The following is an 18,604-nucleotide window of genomic DNA, read 5'->3' as shown; positions in this document are numbered from 1 at the left end:
TTTTATCTGTTTCTTTTTCTGATTATAGAAATAAAAAATAAATGCAATTAAAGAACTCCCCTCCCCAGAAAAAGCCCATCTCACCACCCCCAGTTCCAATATTGTGACAGGCTACAGGATTTTTGCAAAACAAAATAACAAACTCAACAAAAAAAATCCACTTCCTGGCTTTTAGATTTATGCAGTTTAATTGTTGGTATATTTTCCTGATAAGGTGAGACTAGTCCCATGTCACTGGGGGAATGGTATCCTGCTGTGTTTTTCCATCCTCATTTACAATGATTATGTTATCAGGCTAGCCAGGCAAAAGGGTGGAGCAACTATAATTTCAAAGCAGGATTAGGTTGAAATAACGAGGTCACCAAGTTGTGGTTGTCATGGCAACGTCACATCTAAGAATATGGGATGCTTCTAGGAGATGAGGCAAGCCTAGAGTCTCTCTCCCTTTGCACAAAATGCCAGACTACTTCTATACAATTGCTTAATTGCTTTTAAACATTTTATTTTTTAAAAAGTGACTTCTGACACAACAGTGAATCAAAGCTGGTTTTTTTTATTGACACTGTCATATGAACGTGTGTGTGAGATTTCATCTGCTGTTACTTCTGTTTTTCTGTCACCTAGAAGAGGCATATTTCTTGCTTTCTTCAACAAGCCTTTGTTTAAAATATATTACATTAAAAAGCTTAAAGACCAGAATATAGCGCAGCCAGAGTTCAAGGGTTCTGATTCCATTCATGACATTACAGTCACTTGCTACAGGGGGTTCTCTGTCAGATCATACTCTGGGACCCTAACACAAAGGGCTGCATTTAAGTATTAACCCCTGGGTAACCATACTCAGTGTGGTTTGCATCCAGCTTTTGCCATTATTTTCATATATTAACCCCCCCCACAAAACAAACAAAAATAATCTTTTTGGGGTAGGACTCTAAAAAGTTCTTATAAAATGTGTTTTATCATCGGGAGTTGTTTTGGTGCAGTATAAGGAGAATGGCCATCTATAATGTAACTGTTCTTTATTAGTTTTCTGCTGGTAGGTGGGGCTATTCAGTTCAAAATCCCAACAAATAGAATAGCTGTGTATTTTTTTCATTTTTTTTTGCTTTACTTGCCAAATTCCAGGAAAAGGGTTGTGATTAGTTTTGTTACAGCATCAGTGAAACATTATGGTGTAGATCTTGGGATACAAAGTCAAATTGAAATCCATTGGATTTTGTCTTATCCATTGCCAATCATTTACGACTAACAGTGGGCATGTCTACATGTGCACTTTAATGCGCAGTAGCCTATTTTACTGTGCATTAAAGCGGCGCATAAAAAAACCATGCTATTACACTTATGCATAGTAAACTAGGCTACTATGCATTAAGATCACCTAAATAGCATGCACTTGCACTATTGTGCATTAGGGCAGCCTAAGGCATGCATTAAATTTAGTACCTCCAGTGGGAGGTACTAAATTAATGCATTAGGAAAAACTCATTAATGCACATGTACATGTGCCCAATGTTACATAATGTTAAAGTCCTTTGGACTTGGAAATATATTTAAGTAAGGGATGAGGTTTCAAACAATATTAAGGGGGTTTGAGTGTACCATACAGAATAATACAAAAGTTTCGGGGGGTGGAGGGACTGGTGTGTATAGTAGTGTGATCTGAAAATTAGAATTTAGGGGTAATGAAGGCATGGTTTCTTGTGGATAGATCATCATTCAGGAAGAATCTCAGACAAATTGAAGATAAAAGGAAGGCATTTATCACCACTTTTGCTACCTGAGTCTTCAAGATTAGCCATGAAGATATTGTCCTGATACTAGGTAATACATTTAAACTGTGAGTAGATGCCTCAAACAGGAGGCCAGTTCTTTATTTAGCTCTTCAAATGTTCATCTTTTCTTACCATTCCCACTTTGTTCTTCACTGCCTTCTTTCTGAGCTAGTTGCTCTGAATTTAGGTGTTAGGTTCATGCAGATATGGTAACATGTTTCCAGTCTTGATGTATCCATGATTGTCAACAGTAGATATCTTGGCTTCTTTCTAAGAGGATGCAGAAGAATTGGGACACATCACTGGTTTCAGTGAAACTTCAAGTTTGAAAACTCTTGGGTATGAGGATCAACTACCTTCATCTTGCTTTGGATTCCACTGAAGTGATGTACTATCACTTATCCTAAGTAAAAGCCTAGTCCCGGTCTCATAGTTGCAGAATAGGGGGATTGCCTCCCCCTTATGATGGTTGCTGATTCTTGAATATGTTGAGAGTTAAGAGGTATATGTCTTTGAGTGTCTATAGCCAGGCTGTTCACAACTTTCTCTTCTGGGGCTGGCTTGGTCCTCCATCCTTGGTCATTTTTGTTCCTGGGCCTGCTGTCTGGATTGATCTCTTAGTGCTTGATTCAGGCTGCATTCAAACCTATTCCTCTCAGCAGCCATGCATCTCTGGCCTTCATCGTTGCTACGGGCAGAAATTATACATAAACCAGTATATGTGATTGGAAACTGGTTCAGATCTGTAACACAGCAGATATTCAGTGCACACAAACCACTTTCAAAATGGCTGAAACTAGTTTAAGATAAACCTGGATGGATGTAGCATCAGACTTAGTTGATTTAGGTTAAATTAGTTTATTAAACTTCTGTTCCAGATTCCCTCCAGATGCAAAGTGCCTACTCCAGCAGGGCAGGAAGGTGTGCTCTAGTACCCCCTGGCTTTTGGCCTGGGCTACTGCAGGCATGTGGCTGCATGTCTGGAATCAAAAGTGAATGCCTTTTCACCTACTTATCGGTTCAATCTACACAGCTTAAACTAGCATGCAAAAATTGAATTGGTTCAGCCTTGGGATTTTTGACTGTCTGTACTTAGCCCTTGTGATCCCTCTTTTCACCCTCACGCCAATGTCACCCAATTAGTGCTGGGCTGAACAGCTGGTCTTTGTCAACTTGGAGTTGGTTCCTGCTGTGGACTGAATGAACAGCTAGCACCAAGAAGAGAAGGTTGGATTTCCTCCAAGTCCTTTATCCACAGTTCAGAGGCCACCTCCTTGTTCTACCTCCTTCCCTAGTCAATCAGGGCAATAAGTCAATAAGGCACACCCTTTCAACATCTACAAAGTAGCGGGGGAGCACATAATGTTTTTCAGGGTAGCTGGAAAGTTGTCTCAAAAAGAAGCCCTGATGATTTCTGTTAGTAGCTAGCCCAAGGGCTCACTGCTATCAGTGGACTCCCCCCACTACCCCAATTAAGTTTGGTCAGTTACTGATCAAAAAGGAAAAAATAGGTCTTGTCTACAAGTACAGGTCCAAACATCCCTTGTAGCTTCCTGTATGTTTTTGTGTGAACTAAACAGATGGTGGCAGGGTAACTTTTGCTCTTTGGTCTGGCCCAGAATCCTTTGATCTGGCAAGTAAACCTGTGTTCATTTATTTTCGGCAAAGAAGGATGATGTCAGGCAGGGTGACTGGTCATTAGAGTATATTTTGAAATATAGTTCCACAAGCTATTGTAGTAGATTAGAGTAAAATGTTTTGCTTGCTAGTTTCAGGTTAGCTGCATAGTCCCATGTCAAATTGTAGGCTTCTGTTGGAATTGCTTTTGTGTCACTGATAATCTAAGGTGCTGACAAATGTGCAGCTCCCCACTCTAACTTACGGTGCTTCACAGAAAGTATCATGAGTTAGAGTGATTCCCCCACCCTCCTGACCCAACAGATGTTTCCTGTTAGGTTGGGTGGGGGTGGGGGAAGGAAATCGATATCTACTTTGGAGCTGATCCAGGGGAGAAGCTGCCTGCCTGCAGCCTCTCTCCACTAGCTCTGCCTCTCCACCCCCATCCCAGGTCCAGTTCTGTCTGTAGGAGGGGAGGGGCAATAGGGGAGTGGGAGGGAGCAGCTCGCTCCCCCTCTCCACTCTCTTCTTTCTACAGACAGCATCAGGGGTGGGACTACAATCTGATTGCATGTGGGGATTGCATAAATTACTTAAGGCACTCTATTTTGGAGCACCTTCATCTGATCCCTCATTGGATTAGGGTTAATTTATTGTGCAATCAGCCACTTTTAAAGCACTTTACAGCTGTGCATGTGTCAGGGCATGATTGTAGAGCGTTTTCAGCGGGCCTATCATGCAACAAATGTCACTTCTGTCAGTATCTAGTCTCCTACCTTTATTTCTGATCAGACATCATTGGTGAATGCAGTGATTTGCAGGCTAGATCTAGGAAAATAAATTTTCCATATAGTGTGCTCAACGAATAGCAGTATTTTATGAGTAATCGGTACACTGGACTTGTAACAGAAAAGTTTGTGTTTCTGAGGAGGTTTGAATGCTCATTGGGTTGAAGATCTAGTTAATCTAGTTACTTTACTGCATAGATGGGATGGAGGGAAATTCATTATTTTGCTTGGACAAAATTTTGGTTGGATATGGACATAAAACATGGTGGGTAATGTTTTTATTGTATACTTGCAACCTAACATCACATGTGTATCTCTCTGTCATGAAGACCTATCAAGAAATGATATGTTTCTGTCAGATATCTATTAGGCTATCTAACAGAAATTAGGTTAATGCTAAGGTTTTGGAAATTATATTTATGTAATTAGTCATCAGTTCCTTGGGAACACTGAATTTGGGAAACTCGAGTGCCATATTTCATAGTTTCATAGTTTGTAAGGTTGGAAGGGACCTGAGCAGATCATCGAGTCCAACCCCCTGCCATGGCAGGAAAGAATACTGGGGTCAAACAACCCCAGCAAGGTCTAGCCTCCTCTTAAAGACCCCCAGGGTAGGAGCCTGCACCACTTCTCTTGCAAGTTGGTTCCAGATCCTAGCTGTCCTGACAGTGAAATAGCACCTCCTGATATCTAGCCTAAATCTACCCTCTGTCAGCTTGTGACCGTTATTCCTGGTCACTCTTGGTAGTGCTCGGGGGAACAGGGACTCCCCTAGTGCCTGCTTGTCCCCTCTGACTAGTTTGTAAAACAGTTGTTGAACAGCTAGTTCTTCTGAGATGTCTGAGATTGTCTTTTCTCATGGCTAAAGAGCCAGAGGAATATGAACTGCACTCCCATTAAATTCCAGGTCCTCTCTCCCATGCCTTGCTGATCATGGAGACAGACTCAGAGCTCGGGTTTTTGGGTGTGTCTTCTTTCACATGGGAGTTTGGAAAAAGACAGAACTGTTATACTCTGTTTCCCTTTTTCTTGGCTGACTGTGGAGTTGAACAGCCTGCAGGAAAATTCTGTGTTATGGAAAATTACACAATTTAAGTTCTGGTTTCTCTTTCTTGATTTTCAATAAACATTACTGCAGCTAATGCACATACATAGTAGCCACTCAAAATGAAATAACTTGGCTATTTAAAAAAATAATTTCACAGCATTATTGGTTCACTTTGAGGAAGAAATGTTGGTAAATTTTCATTCTGCAAAAATCTGCCAGTTTTGCTTGTTTTCAGAGTGAAAAATAGTATCAGAAACCTTGGGCATCTCCTTCTGTGAGGCCCTGAAGTGCAAATGATCCAAGAAATCTAAATAACAATTTGTGGTTCTGTTTTGTCTAAATCTTCTTACAGCTGTTAGTGATAGTCATATGTGCAAAAAACATCAACCAAAAGTATTCTAAAGGCTATTAACTAGATATAAATAGAAAACATGCCGTATTTGATCTAAAAGTGAATTAAAGTACCCAAGTAATGTACCCATGATAACCACAGTTTATAATGAGAATAAGAACTCTTTCCTGACTGGAACATCAATGAGGGCAAAAAAAGAACCCAGTTTTCAGTCCAACACCAATCATATGGTAAGTCTGTTCATAGCTCAGACTGTCCTTATAAAAGTGGTCTAGTGGGCCTGAGTGTGCCATTTCATTTCAATACCCTGACAGAGACATTTTGTGAGAGAGTGTGAGATATTGTCATTGAAAAGAGCGAACATGTTCCTTCTTCCTGTCAGCTGCCAGAAGGGTAGTAATGGGTGCTTATAGGTTTTGGATTCTACTGATCTCAATTGGTTTTGCTGGTCTACTTCTCTCTAGGAGTTGTTATTTCCTGGCACACCAGTGACAGATTTTGTTACAATAACACCACCATTCAAGCGCTGAAATGTGGCCAATGTCCCGTGGTGCCTGGTCTGTCTCTACAGCTGGCCCAGGTAGAATCTTGTTCATTTATGTGCATATGCATAGGGAAGATGCTATTTTTCTTCTTCGTCTTTTCTTCTCTTCTCCCGTTCTGGCCAGCACCCACTGCCACAATATGAATTGCTTGGCATGAGGTCCTGTTTCCATACCAGTAGTTGGAACTTAACTTTTGTTTCTTTTTTGTCCTTACCTGCCTTCCAGCTTCATGAGCAGTGAATAGCCATAGGCGAAAGTATTCTGATATGTATCAGCATTTTATTTTTGAAAAGGGCAACTCTGTAAGTAGTCTGGTCAATGAAATGACCTGAGATTCTGGTCCAGTCACGAGGAGCTAATTTGTGCAATCTGCTTTGTCTTTTTTTTTCTGTACCATATGAAGTCAATTGCTGACTTACTCACTGAGTTGTCTCCAGTGTTGGAATGGCTGCACCTTGAAACTTAGCACTGTGCATTCAGAAATCTTTGGGAAAGCTTTCATGAATCTTTCAAGTCCTGTACTACTTTATTGGAAAAGAATTGAGGGACTTATGAGATCTGGAAGGACCTAGAAAATATTTCAGTGGATTTTTGCTATATGTAAATAGATATTGTCTTAGTTTATTATACATCCTGATACAGGGGTGGCCAAACTGCAGCTTGCAAGCTGCAGGTGGCTCTTCAGCAGCTTAAACACAGCTTTTGAAAAAGAGCAGTAGTTAAATACTCTTTATGTATTAGTTTCTGGTTTTTATATTTTCTTCAGTACTAAGAAGCCATTGGATGATAAATAATTATTTGAGCTGGAAGTGATGTTCAGATCACTGACTGGTGCATTTGTATTTCTAATGTTATCTTGTATCCTGCTTTCAGCCAGGTCAAGATTTCGGTTTGTGCCTGGAAAGGTTCAGAAGTTTGTCCACCCTACCTTAGTATGTTGTGTGTCACGGCTACATGGAGTGCATAGTGCTATAGTTCAGTCTGTTATATGCCTGGAATACCTGAGCTGCTGCTGAAAAGGCTTGTTTAATTTTCTTCCATGTTTGCTTTTAGGCATTTGGTTTGGATATATTTTGTGCCAAACTGTGGTCAAATACAAGAAGGCACATGATGCTTGCATTTCAAGCTTGCCCAAGACAATGGACTCTTTACAAAGGAGATGGTACTTCTAGTGTCATGAGGGCTATCTATCAAAAACGTATGCTGGGTTGGCACCTAGGGCCTAGTGAAACTGCCCAGCTAAATTGTTTAAGCAGGCATGTTGCCATCTAAACAGATGGGCATGGGTAGGCAGTCAGCAGTCCTGTTTGTTTCCCATTTGTGAGAATTTAGATTGGGATTTGAAACATCATGAACCATAAAAGGCAAAGCTCTTTAAGTGTAGGAGACATGATGGAGTAGGGTATCCTGATGTGCATGTATAAATGACTGTGCACTTTGTCTTGATGCCCTGTGGTTGAAGGGATATGCTATCAATATGCCAGTTTCGGGCTCAGCTTGTGTTCAGAAATAGTTTTGCCTTGATTACTTTAACCTCCTCCATTTTCATCTTTCTCAACTTGTTCCCCTCCAACCATTTCAATCCATTTTCTCTTTCACATCTCAGACCATGCTATTTCCCTCCTGAATCCCTTTAATGACTTTTCCATATCTTTGCATTAAGTTCTGGCTTCTGATCTTTGCAATCAAGATTCTGAGCAACCCCAATTGTATCTGCCTCTCTACTCACTACTTCATTCTCCTTTTCTTGCCTATTTGTTATGTTCAATCTTCTAACTCTTTCACTTGTACTTTTTATTCACCTCCCCCTACATGTCTTTTCCCCCATTCGTTTTCTTTGTGGAGTAGTCCTTCTACGTTAGGAAGTATTTCCAGGTTAGCTATATCAATACAACTTCTTCTGCAAAAGCTAAGTGGAGATGCATCTTATATGGATGCAAAAGTTTGTTGCCGATATAGACTATCTCAGTCCTTCAAACAAAATGACATTTTTGCTGGTACAAGTTGCATCTACATTAGAAGTTGAAAACTTTAAACCTGTGGTGAGAATCCCTTTCTGGTCAAAGTGATACTACTCAATGGGCGCATCTACAAGGTGTTTATTACAAAGCTGCCTAATTAGCTCTGCAGTAAAGTTGCAGAGTCTACACGGGTGGCCTATTAGGCCTCAATAAATGAATTAACTCTGCTTTAGGTTAGTACTTGTAGTACTATGGTGGCATTCTTTACTGCACAGCAGTGCACATGTAGATACTGACAATGCTGGCTGGGGCATGAGGGTGCTTTAGTGTGGGGGACTGCCTGCTGGCTAGCCCTTTGCTGGAGTACCCTCGTGCCCCAGCCAGTCCCTCCACGGCATTAATTTTATATGTAAACATGCCTAGTTAAATCTTAAAGGAGGGACAAATATGGAGAATGTAGGTAAGCCTTGTCATAATTTTCTGAGATGTGGAATGCCTTTGTTTCCCCTCCTTTCTGTATGCTGTTGTACAGTTAATGTGTACCCTGCACTGGGGGATGTTGGTATCTGCCAGTAGCTGTGAAGAATGGAATGAGGTGGTGGAAGGAGCCCTTTGGGGAAAATGTTGGAAGCCCCAACAACTGGAGATTAATTTTTAACTACAGGCCCCCAGAAGCGGAGACCAAACTATCTAGGATAGGAGACTATGAAAAAGAACAGCAGTAGAGGAGAAGGACAGAGAGAAAGAGACCCTGTCCAGAAGTTTTTTCATATGGTGGTAAAGATCTAGTCAGGCTCTAGTGTACCACTGATTGATTCTTAGGGAAGAGGAAAGGAAAGTGAGTCTGCCTCAGGGTGTCTCTTTGGCAGGACAGGACTCAGTTGGATTCCCCTCCAAAGGGCAGTAATACAACAGAGATGGTCCTGAGGCACCATAGGGATATCCAGGTGCAGTAGTGGTGACAACAGAGATAGGCCTAGGAAAAGCATCAAGGAACCAGGAACTGGGGACTTCAAGGGTGTTGACAGACAGGCAGGCCCCTGCTCTAACCCACAGTGTTTTACATAAAGTGCCATGAGTTAGAGAGCCCCCCTACCCTGACTCAACAGACAATCACCTGTTGGGTCAGGGGGGGATTGAACCTGCCAGTAGGAGCCTGACTGAAGCCCAAAAGCTGCCTTTCACCCCCAGCCCCACCTCCCTTCCCAGCTCCAGGGCTATCTACAGGAAGGAAGGGGGGTGGGGAATGGGCTGCCAGCTGGGGTTTTCCTGGTCTGAGCTTGAGGGGGAGAGCTGGGGGTGCTTTGAGGTGCGGGGGCTCCAAGCCACACTCCCCCCCTTCAGCTCAGGGTGGCAAGCCCTATCCAGAAGCTTGCTCCCTTTCTCCCCTCCCTCCTCTCTTCCTGCAGACAGCTCCAGGGGCAGGGTTGGGCTGCATCAATCGAGGCACCAATCTCACCAATTAATCCTAGGGAACACAAGTTCCCTAAGGTGCTCCAAAGTGGAAAGAATTTATGATGGACTTTAGATGACAGAATTTAGTTTTTCCTGAATTTTTGTTGGGGACTTAAGAATGTCTTTGTTTGTTTGTTAGTAGTAGCTCCTAGAAGTGGAACCTGGCTCTTGTTACTGATTCCCCTCCAAAGGGCAGTAATACTACAGAGATGGCTCTGAGGCACAATAGGGATACCCAGGCACAGTAGTGGTGACAACAGAGATAGGCCTAGGATTACTGCCCACAAAGCCTAGTAGAAAGGCTGTACCAGCATAAAGTGTTGGTGCCATCTGTGATTTTTTAATAACAATTTTCACTAAGTTAGCTACATGAGCCAAACTTTTATGTATAGACCTGGCCTTAAAGCCAGAGTCAGTCTCCTGTGTCCCTCCTTAAAACACCCATGGTCTGTAATAATCATTCATGGATAACAGCACTGATAAATAATGGAAGCTTGTGCCATTTTGAGCCTGGCTCCTCATCTAGCTATCCTGTATGTTTCTATTTCAGATGTCTGTGTTGCATTTTCTAGCTGCAATAGATTAAGCCTCATGGACCTGATCTTTCACTCAACATCTCAAACTGCAGGCACCCTGATGGCACTTAAGAACTAATAAATAATCAAATACTGATACTTTTCTGTGACTGACCACAGTGAGTTTCGGCTATTCGGAAGCAAAGGAAATACTGTACAGGAAGAAAGGGGGATGATAAAGGTTTGTCAGGCCCTTATAGCACATTTTAAAATAAGTGTTCATCAGACTCCAGGGTAGACAGAAGGGCAATGAGTACGGCCTTCTGCAGATATCCACACATGCAGGGTACTTTGTCCAAATGGATCTTTTAGCTCACACTTATGCGTCTAGTTTTTTGGAAGCTTTCTCTTCTATTTATGCAAAATCATGTTAGTCCATGGCATAGCCATGTGTTTTGTGACTTAAAGGGGAGCTATCTAAACATAATTTCCATGATTTCTTATTAATAAAAAAGCACTTTTTGCACAAATGCAGCACAGACACAGAATAGCCAAGCTACTGTGAGTAAGAGAAAAAAAAAACAGATGTCCAGAAGGACAAGGTAGCTCAAGCAGTCAGTCAACAGCCTTAATCATTTGCTAGGCAGAGACAACTTGAGAGCTGCCAGAATAACTGCCTGTGGATCTTGCCAAGGAGCCAAATACCCTGGCTGAGAATATAATATACAGGCTGGCATCTGGGCTCTTTGATTGTCATCAGTCCCTGAACACCGAGGAGGAGGAAGCAGATCATAGTAATTGAAATGCTCACTGCAGCATTTTAAAATTAATTATTTTAAATATTTTCATAAACAATCCACTATTGGGAAAATAATTAAACATGTTTTTTAAAGGAGGGGAAAACAGTGTTATCAAAGCAATGCAAGGCTCCTTTTAAAAGGATTGTTGTTTTAAATGGCCATGCTTTATTTCCTTTGCTTAGGATTTCCCTGCACTTTAACTATTTAATTTAGGATTCCTGCATTTTTTTTTGCAGCCTGAATGACTGTAAATTATTTGGGGACATGAAACACAGTCAACACCCTCCGTGATGAGTATGCCTCAGTTTCTCCCGTTATGCCCCTGGAATACTCACATGCCACACAGCTAGCATTTCAGTTCAGCCAGCATTCCCAGTGTATGTGCTTTATTGTGCTGTTGCCAAAACCTCACAAATAACACTATTTTAACCCTTGCTATGGGCAGTCGTGCAACCATGTGAAAGACTCCAGCCTTCACATGATTTGAGAGAGACCAGTGCCCCTCACTCCATGCCTGCATATCCCACCACAGTTTAGTGTAACAAGTATTAAATTATCAGCCTAGAAGCTCTAGTCCCAACTTTTCCACTTGTGTTGTTAATATTGCTGTGCCCCCTGCAATCCTTGTTATGATTCAGAGCTTCATACATCTTGGCAATAATTACCAGTCACCAGTTTCACAGATGTGGTAACTGAGAACTTGGAAAAGGTCACTTCAGATACTGCTGGGAATAAAAATGAAGGGAGTTGAAATCAGAGCTGCCTCATCAAGATGCTGTCCATCCAGTTTCTTTTTCCTTTTTTCTTTTTCTTTCTTTTCTTCTTTGGAAGAAACCTGCTATACTTGGTTCCTGGGTAACACACCCTTACATGTTGTGGCCCTGTCTCCTGCTAGCAGCTAACCCAAATGTTGAAGTGTCTGTTTTTGTGACTGTGAAATCAATAGGAGCAATACCATTGACTGCAGTGGGGACAGGCTTTCCCTGATGTCATATTTGCTTGTATACCATGCACCCCCAGATAAGACATGCCCATGTTCTTGGAAGTCAGAATGAAGAAAAAAAAAATTCCTTGAAAATAATGGTAAGTATTTTCTTAGGAAAACGCAGGCAGCTGCAATAAGTGGGGACCAGAACCTGTGGCTGGTCTGTTAATCCTTTAGTTGCAGAATATGGCAGGTACTACTGGCTGCACCAAACTACCTAACCGCTCTTCTCCACCTGGATGGGCAGCCAGCATTTCTTAACTGAGGGCCCTCTCTTGCTGGAGCCAAACTGCCTGGTTTCACTTCTTGAATCAGATGGACCCTCAACTGACTGGGTAGGTACTGCTGGCTGCCCACATGGGTCAAAGGATGGCTGGGCAGTTTGGTTCCTGCAGGGTGTCCCCGCATTTCCTGATTTAAGACTTGAACCCCAGTTTGGAAAAAAAGATGTGTAGTCTGTAGTATGAGTGTTAGAGGGGGCCACAGATAAGGAATGTTTCATAGTTATTGTTGTTAGGTGCCAGAAAGGACCTTACAGATCATCAGGTCCAGCCCCCCTGCACTTGGGTAGGAAAAACTGCTGGGATCAGATGACTCCAGCAAGATGGGTGTCAAGATGCTTTTTGAAGATAGCCAGGGTGGATGACTGCACCACCCCTGTGGGGAGTCTGCTCCAAACCCTTGGCACTTGACTTGTCAAGAAGTTTTTCTATTTACCTAGCCTTAAGTGGTCCTCAGTCAGCTTGTGCCCATTGTTTCTTGTCTTCTCTTGGGGGACCTTGGGGTACAGGTGCTCCCCCAGGCCCTGATGTATGCCCTTCCTATACTTATAGGCTGCCACCCAGTCCCCTCTGAGTCTTCTCTTCTCCAGGCTGAACAGTCCCAAGTCTTTCAGCCTTTGTTTGTATGACCTGGTCTCTAGACCTCTAATCATGGCTTCTAGGTTTGGCCCTCCTTTGGACTCTCTTGAGTTTCTCCACATCCTTCCTGAAGTGCGGTGTCCAGAACTGGACCCAGAACTCCAGCTGTGGTCTCACCAAGGCCGAGTAGAGAGGGAGGATGGCATCCTTAGCTTTGCTCAAGATGTCTCAGTAGATGCATGCCAGTGTTTGATTAGCTTTGCCAGCTATGGCATTGTATTGGTGGGTCATGTTCATTTTTTTGGTCTATCATTACACCCAAGTCTTGTTCAGATGTGGTGCTAGCAATCGTAGCACTGCCCAACCTGTAAGCGTGTTATGGATTATTTCTCCCCAGATGGAGCACTTTACATTTCTCCATATTAAACAACATCAGTTTGAGGTCTGCCCACCTCGCGAGCTTGTTCAGGTCGGTCTGTATTGTCAGCGTGTCTTCGAGCGTGACCACGCTCCCCTATAGTTTGGTGTCGTCAGCAAACCTTGCTATTTCACTTTTAATACCCGAATCCAAATCTCTGATGAACATGTTGAAAAGCACTGGTCTGAGTACCGAACCCTGAGGAATGCCACTGGTCACCCTGCGCCATGATGACTCAGTTCTGTCAATCAAGACTCTCTGGGTCCTACCACAGAGCCAGTTACCTAGCCACTGAACCATGAAGTAGTCGAGGTGCATTTTCCCAGTTTTTTCATGAGGACTTTGTGGAATCCCAGGGTCACTCCTCTCAAGTTTTGCCTGCACTGTGCCAGTGGTATTTCCTAGGGAACTTGGGGCTGAGTACGTTCTAGTCACCTAGACTGATGTGCTCTGAAAGTAGCAATTTGTCCATGAAGGTGATATGGAGTTGTTCCTAGCTCCTGTTTTTGTGCCCTCACTCTAGTGGGTCTGAAAGCAAGTGCTGGAAATAAGTTGGGAATAGTCTGATGGGCAAAATTTCACCTTTGGACTAAGTCAGTGGACTGTGGTTAAGCTGCTTAGTTCTGTCCTTCCAAGACCCACCACTGACATAGTATGGATAAGCCTTCCAGTAAGCCAAGCATAGGCATCAGTAGATTTTGCTATGTGTCTTCACACACTAGACTCCAAAACACATCTAGGCCTAGAAGCATCTTGATGCACAACAGTTCACTGTTTTCTCTCAAATATTTATGTAAACCCTGGGAGAGTGTGGGCAAGAAGGGTGGGGGGTAGCAGAGAGTGGGCCTCCTTGTGTGATGTGGTCCTTTTTAGAAGAAGGTTTAATCTGTGAATCTGAAGACTGTTAGGTGCAAATCATCTGTAAGGATGACCTAGGACAGAGTGAAAAAATACACATGTACAAAAGTTGTTATAAGGGATCCTAGAATATATCTTAGAGTGATTTTATACTGTTGGATATTACATGTAGAAAAGGAAGAGGTTGCGCTGATATTTGTTTTTATCATTAGAATTTTTTTATTCTTTGTCTTTTGTCATAGAGGTTTCTCTTTAGAAATGGTGTGTGGCAAACTTATTAGGTGTGAAGAACAGAGCAGCATAGGAGATCTTGTCTGTATGTCAGGAAGTGGAAGGCCCTAGTTGTTTCATCTCAGTGATGGTCAGAACTTTAATTGTCTTTTCTGTCTAGAGAATAGCCTCATTTTCAAAGGGTGATCCTGGAAATGGGATGCCACAGGACACTGCTAATAAGCTATACAGCTTTCACCCGTCTGTCACCCAGTTTGAATTTGGACCAGATCAGCACGGATTATAAGTTATTTCCATTAAATGGAGGTATGGTATTTGTGTGGACATGAGTTTGGAGAGTAGTTCCAGTTCCCACATCAAACCCTGCAGAATAGGGAGAGCCTCTTACTACATCTGTATAGTGCCTACATGAAGTTGCCGGTGACCCCAAATCACCTATCTTGTTAGAAGCTTGAGCTGGATCTCTTTCTCTTGCCTGAATTGGCACTGTATCATCAAAGACTCCTCTGCTTCAATGCAGCTGTATTACTCCATTAGGACTCTCAGGGCACTTATACACATGACAGACCACTGCTCTGACACATGCCTAATTAGCATGAGACTCCATTAACTGAGTCTGCTGCAAGTCTGCTGGAGCATGCTAATTAGCATGCTCCAGCAGCCTCCATATCATTTGTATTCAGTGTCTCCACATTTCAAAATGGTGGTGGGGGGTACTTTAACTAAAGCTCATCAAATGACCTTTAGTTAAAGTGTCTCCATTGCCATTTTGAAGCGTGGGACACTCTCAGAGCTACTTTAATTAAAGCGCCCCTGCCTCCACCTTGGATCATGTGTATAGACGCCCTCAGACCATAGACTGATCTGATGTTCATGAGGCTTTCCTGACTTGACTTGCACCTGAGCACCCTACTGGCACCTCAGTGTTAGTCTCCTGCAGGATGCTTACTTTCAGGACTTCTTCATGTACTTCTGGCAGACCTGGTGGCCTTGAGAAGTGACATCCCCTTCTTGGAGAAGTGGTGGGAAATGGGAAAGCACAAATCAAGACTTTCTGCCAGCAGAATACAAGCAGGTGACCAGGACTGCTGTTGAAGTGTGCAAGAGCTTGAGAATAACAATGTGGAGCTTGAGGCTATCCTGAAGGATGCTGGTAATGACCATGGGCTGCATGAGAGCCTCAAGCTTCAGGAAGAGCACCTGAGAGAACTGGTAGAGCGTGCACCATGAGGCACACAAACTCAGGCCACCTTCCAAGAACTCACAGCAGCTGATGCCCCGGCCCTGTTATTTTTCAACCTAGAGAAAGATGCCAGGCCTTGACAGATTATGTGTTGAATTCCACAAGACTTTCTGGTCATTCCTTGGTCCAGACCTCCTGCACATCTTTCAGGAGAGCTTGAAAGATGGGATCCTACAGATCAGCTGCCAGTGAGCAGTCCTCAGACTGCTGCCCAAGAAAGGGATTCTCAGTGACATTAACAACTGGGGATTGGAATTGCCCCAGTGTACCAATTAGAAAATCTTGACTAAATCCCTGGCTAGCTGCCTCAAAATGGTCCTGGCCTTGATTGTAGGCCCCTCACAGAGCTACTTCATATCCAGTAGAAACATTCAGGACAACCTGTGTCTGCTGCATGACCTCCTGGCAGCCACGAAGCTCTTTGGTCTGAGCATCAGCCTTGCCTCCCTGGATCAAGAAAAAGCCTTTGAGTCAATCATGAATCCTTATTCCAAACTCTGGAAGCCTTTGGTTTTGGGTCTCTCTTTATTTCAACTGTTCAGGTCCTGTACTGAGACATCTCTAGCCTCCACAAATGAAGTGCTTTGTGCCTTGTTCCCAGGATGCAGGGGTATTTGGCAGGGCTGCCCTTTCTCCGCAGTGCTCTATGCCTGAACCACTGAGCCACTGACAGACCCGGTCCTTCCTTCAACTGCAGCCCCACCTGCTGCCCCTTCCCCCCAGGTTAAGGTGTCAATGCATGCCAACAGTGTGACTGTTTTTGTGAGCAGTGAGGGTGATAGTGTCAATAGGCTATTTCAGACGGTATCAACTGGGTAAAAAACAACACATTTCTCCTTGGCACCAGAGCTAATGCTCAGCTCTCAGATTTGCTTGGTGGTCTATCTTAATGCTGAAATGGCTTCAGAGCCCTGGGTATTTTCCTAGGCATGGGGGACTAGCTAGCAAAGAACTGGGAAGGCCTTGCTGAGGAGGTTGAGGTGTGACTAAAGTGGTGATGCTTTCTTTCTTTCTGGCACCTGCCTAGTCTTTCTTATCGCAGCTGGGTCCTGGTCATCAACATCTTGGTAGCTGCAACTCTGTGGTATAGGTGTGCTATCCATCAATAACCCTGTTCAAAAGCTCCAAAAGCTCCTTGTGGAATTCTCTGGAATGGGCACCATTGTCTCAGCAGTGTCCTCTACCTTCCCACCAATGCAGGGGGCCAGGACCTGACTGACCTGGTAAGCAGGTTGGCTGCCTTCCACCTTCACACCCTTCAGTGCCTGCTTTTTGTTGGTGAGGATGACTGGCCTTTGCTTTCTTGCACTGGGTGGAGAACCTCAACCTTGATTGGGAATTTCTTCTCTTGGATTCTGATTACCTTGGCTGGTATGCCCAGCTTTTCTATTGCAGCTTCGCCCAGGCATGGTGGGCCTATTTCTGATAGACTTCAGGGCAGTACCTGCGATTTCCAGAGCTGCTGCAGGAGTCCTTAGTTTATAACTTGGCGTTGCAGCAAGAAACATCAGGCCTTGTCTCTGAAAGCCTAATTGCTTCCTTGGTCCAGTCACACACCATTAAGCAGACCCCAGCCTGAAGGAAAGCTTCTGTTTTAATGTGGTTGGGTGCAAGGACTAAGAATTATATTCTAGAGAGAATTTAGAGGAGGACGAGAGCTGCTGTTCCACAGGAGAAGGGGAGCTTTCCAGAAGTTCAGGAAGGCAAACCATACCTTGTCATGCATCCACAGATGTATCTCGAGCAGGTCCAAGGAGGTGATCCTCCCCCTCTATGTGGCACTGGTCAGGCCGCAGTTGGAGTTCTGTGCCCAGTTCTGGGTGCCGCACTTCAAGAGGGATGTGGACAGCATGGAGAGGGTCCAGAGGAGGGCCACTCATATGATCGGGGGCAGCAGGGCAGGCCCTACGAGGACAGGCTACGGGACCTGAACCTGCTCAGCCTCCACAAGAGGAGGCTGAGGGGGGATCTAGTGGCCATTTACAAACTAGTCGGGGGGACCAGCAGGCACTGGGGAGTCCCTGTTCCCCCGACTACTACCAAGAGTGACTAGAAATAATGATCACAAGCTGACAGAGGGTAGATTTAGGCTAGATATCAGGAGGCGCTACTTCACTGTCAGGGCGGCTAGGATCTGGAACCAACTTGCAAGAGAAGTGGTGCTGGCTCCTACTCTGGGGGTCTTTAAGAGGAGGCTAGATTTACACCTTGCCAGAGTCGTTTGACCCCAGTACTCTTTTCTGCCATGGCAGGAGGTTGGGCTTATCTGCTCAGGTCCCTTCCGACCCTACCAACTATGAAACTAAGTTATGAGTAATGTAGGGGAGTGGTGTAGGGACTTCAGTGGGATGAAAGGAGCAGGCACTGAAGGAAGCTAGTAGGTGAAAGAAAGAGAGCACACATAGGCAGGGGCAGAGCTCTGCAGGAACTTGCAGTGCCAGGTAAAAAATTTGGAGCTGGAACTACTACGTGAAGGGATCTGAGGCAGGGAGGGGTTATGTTGTGAGTACTGCAAGACTAATGGGATTTTCATTGCAAGGACGGATGTTTAAGGTACACATACTTTTCGCATGCAGAGAAACTGTGCAAACAAGATAGCTCTCTGCTACTTCCCCACTTACCTCTGGGTAGTTAACTCTAGCTTGCTTGGAGCTGTAAATGTGACACTAACACTAATGTAGTAAACAATGATATCTAAAACTCTCTCAACTGGAGTCAAGACTTTTTAAGACAATGGATCAGCTTATTCCATAGTTGCTGCCAGGCACAAATTCTGGCACTGATCCTTGGCACTGTGAAATCTGCCAGAAGAGAAGGTTAGAGCTGCACAAAGACACTGCAACAGTGTCTGGGGGGACATGGCTATGCCAGCAGTGGTGGTAGCATGGCAGCAGCAGTGGTAACCCAGCAGCAGTGAACAGGGAGGTCCTGCAGATGCCGCCGGCACTGTTGGCGGGGGGGCGAGCACTGACCATGAGTCGGTGAGCACCTGCCAGCGTATTTTTGCAGGGGGTGCACTGCCACATGCACCCCCTATGCATTGCCCCAGGCAACCTTCCTTCTGTCAAAATACTGTTCTACTGTGGCCAAGAAAGTGGATGGTGGTTCAGGGAAGGAGGTGTGGTCAGGGAAGTGCAGATAGATGCAGCAGCTTCT

The sequence above is a fragment of the Crocodylus siamensis genome, chromosome 2 (assembly GCF_052110815.1).
Source record: "Crocodylus siamensis isolate JL-2025a chromosome 2, ASM5211081v1, whole genome shotgun sequence".
Classification (NCBI taxonomy): domain Eukaryota; kingdom Metazoa; phylum Chordata; order Crocodylia; family Crocodylidae; genus Crocodylus; species Crocodylus siamensis.
This window is presented reverse-complemented; position numbering follows the sequence as displayed.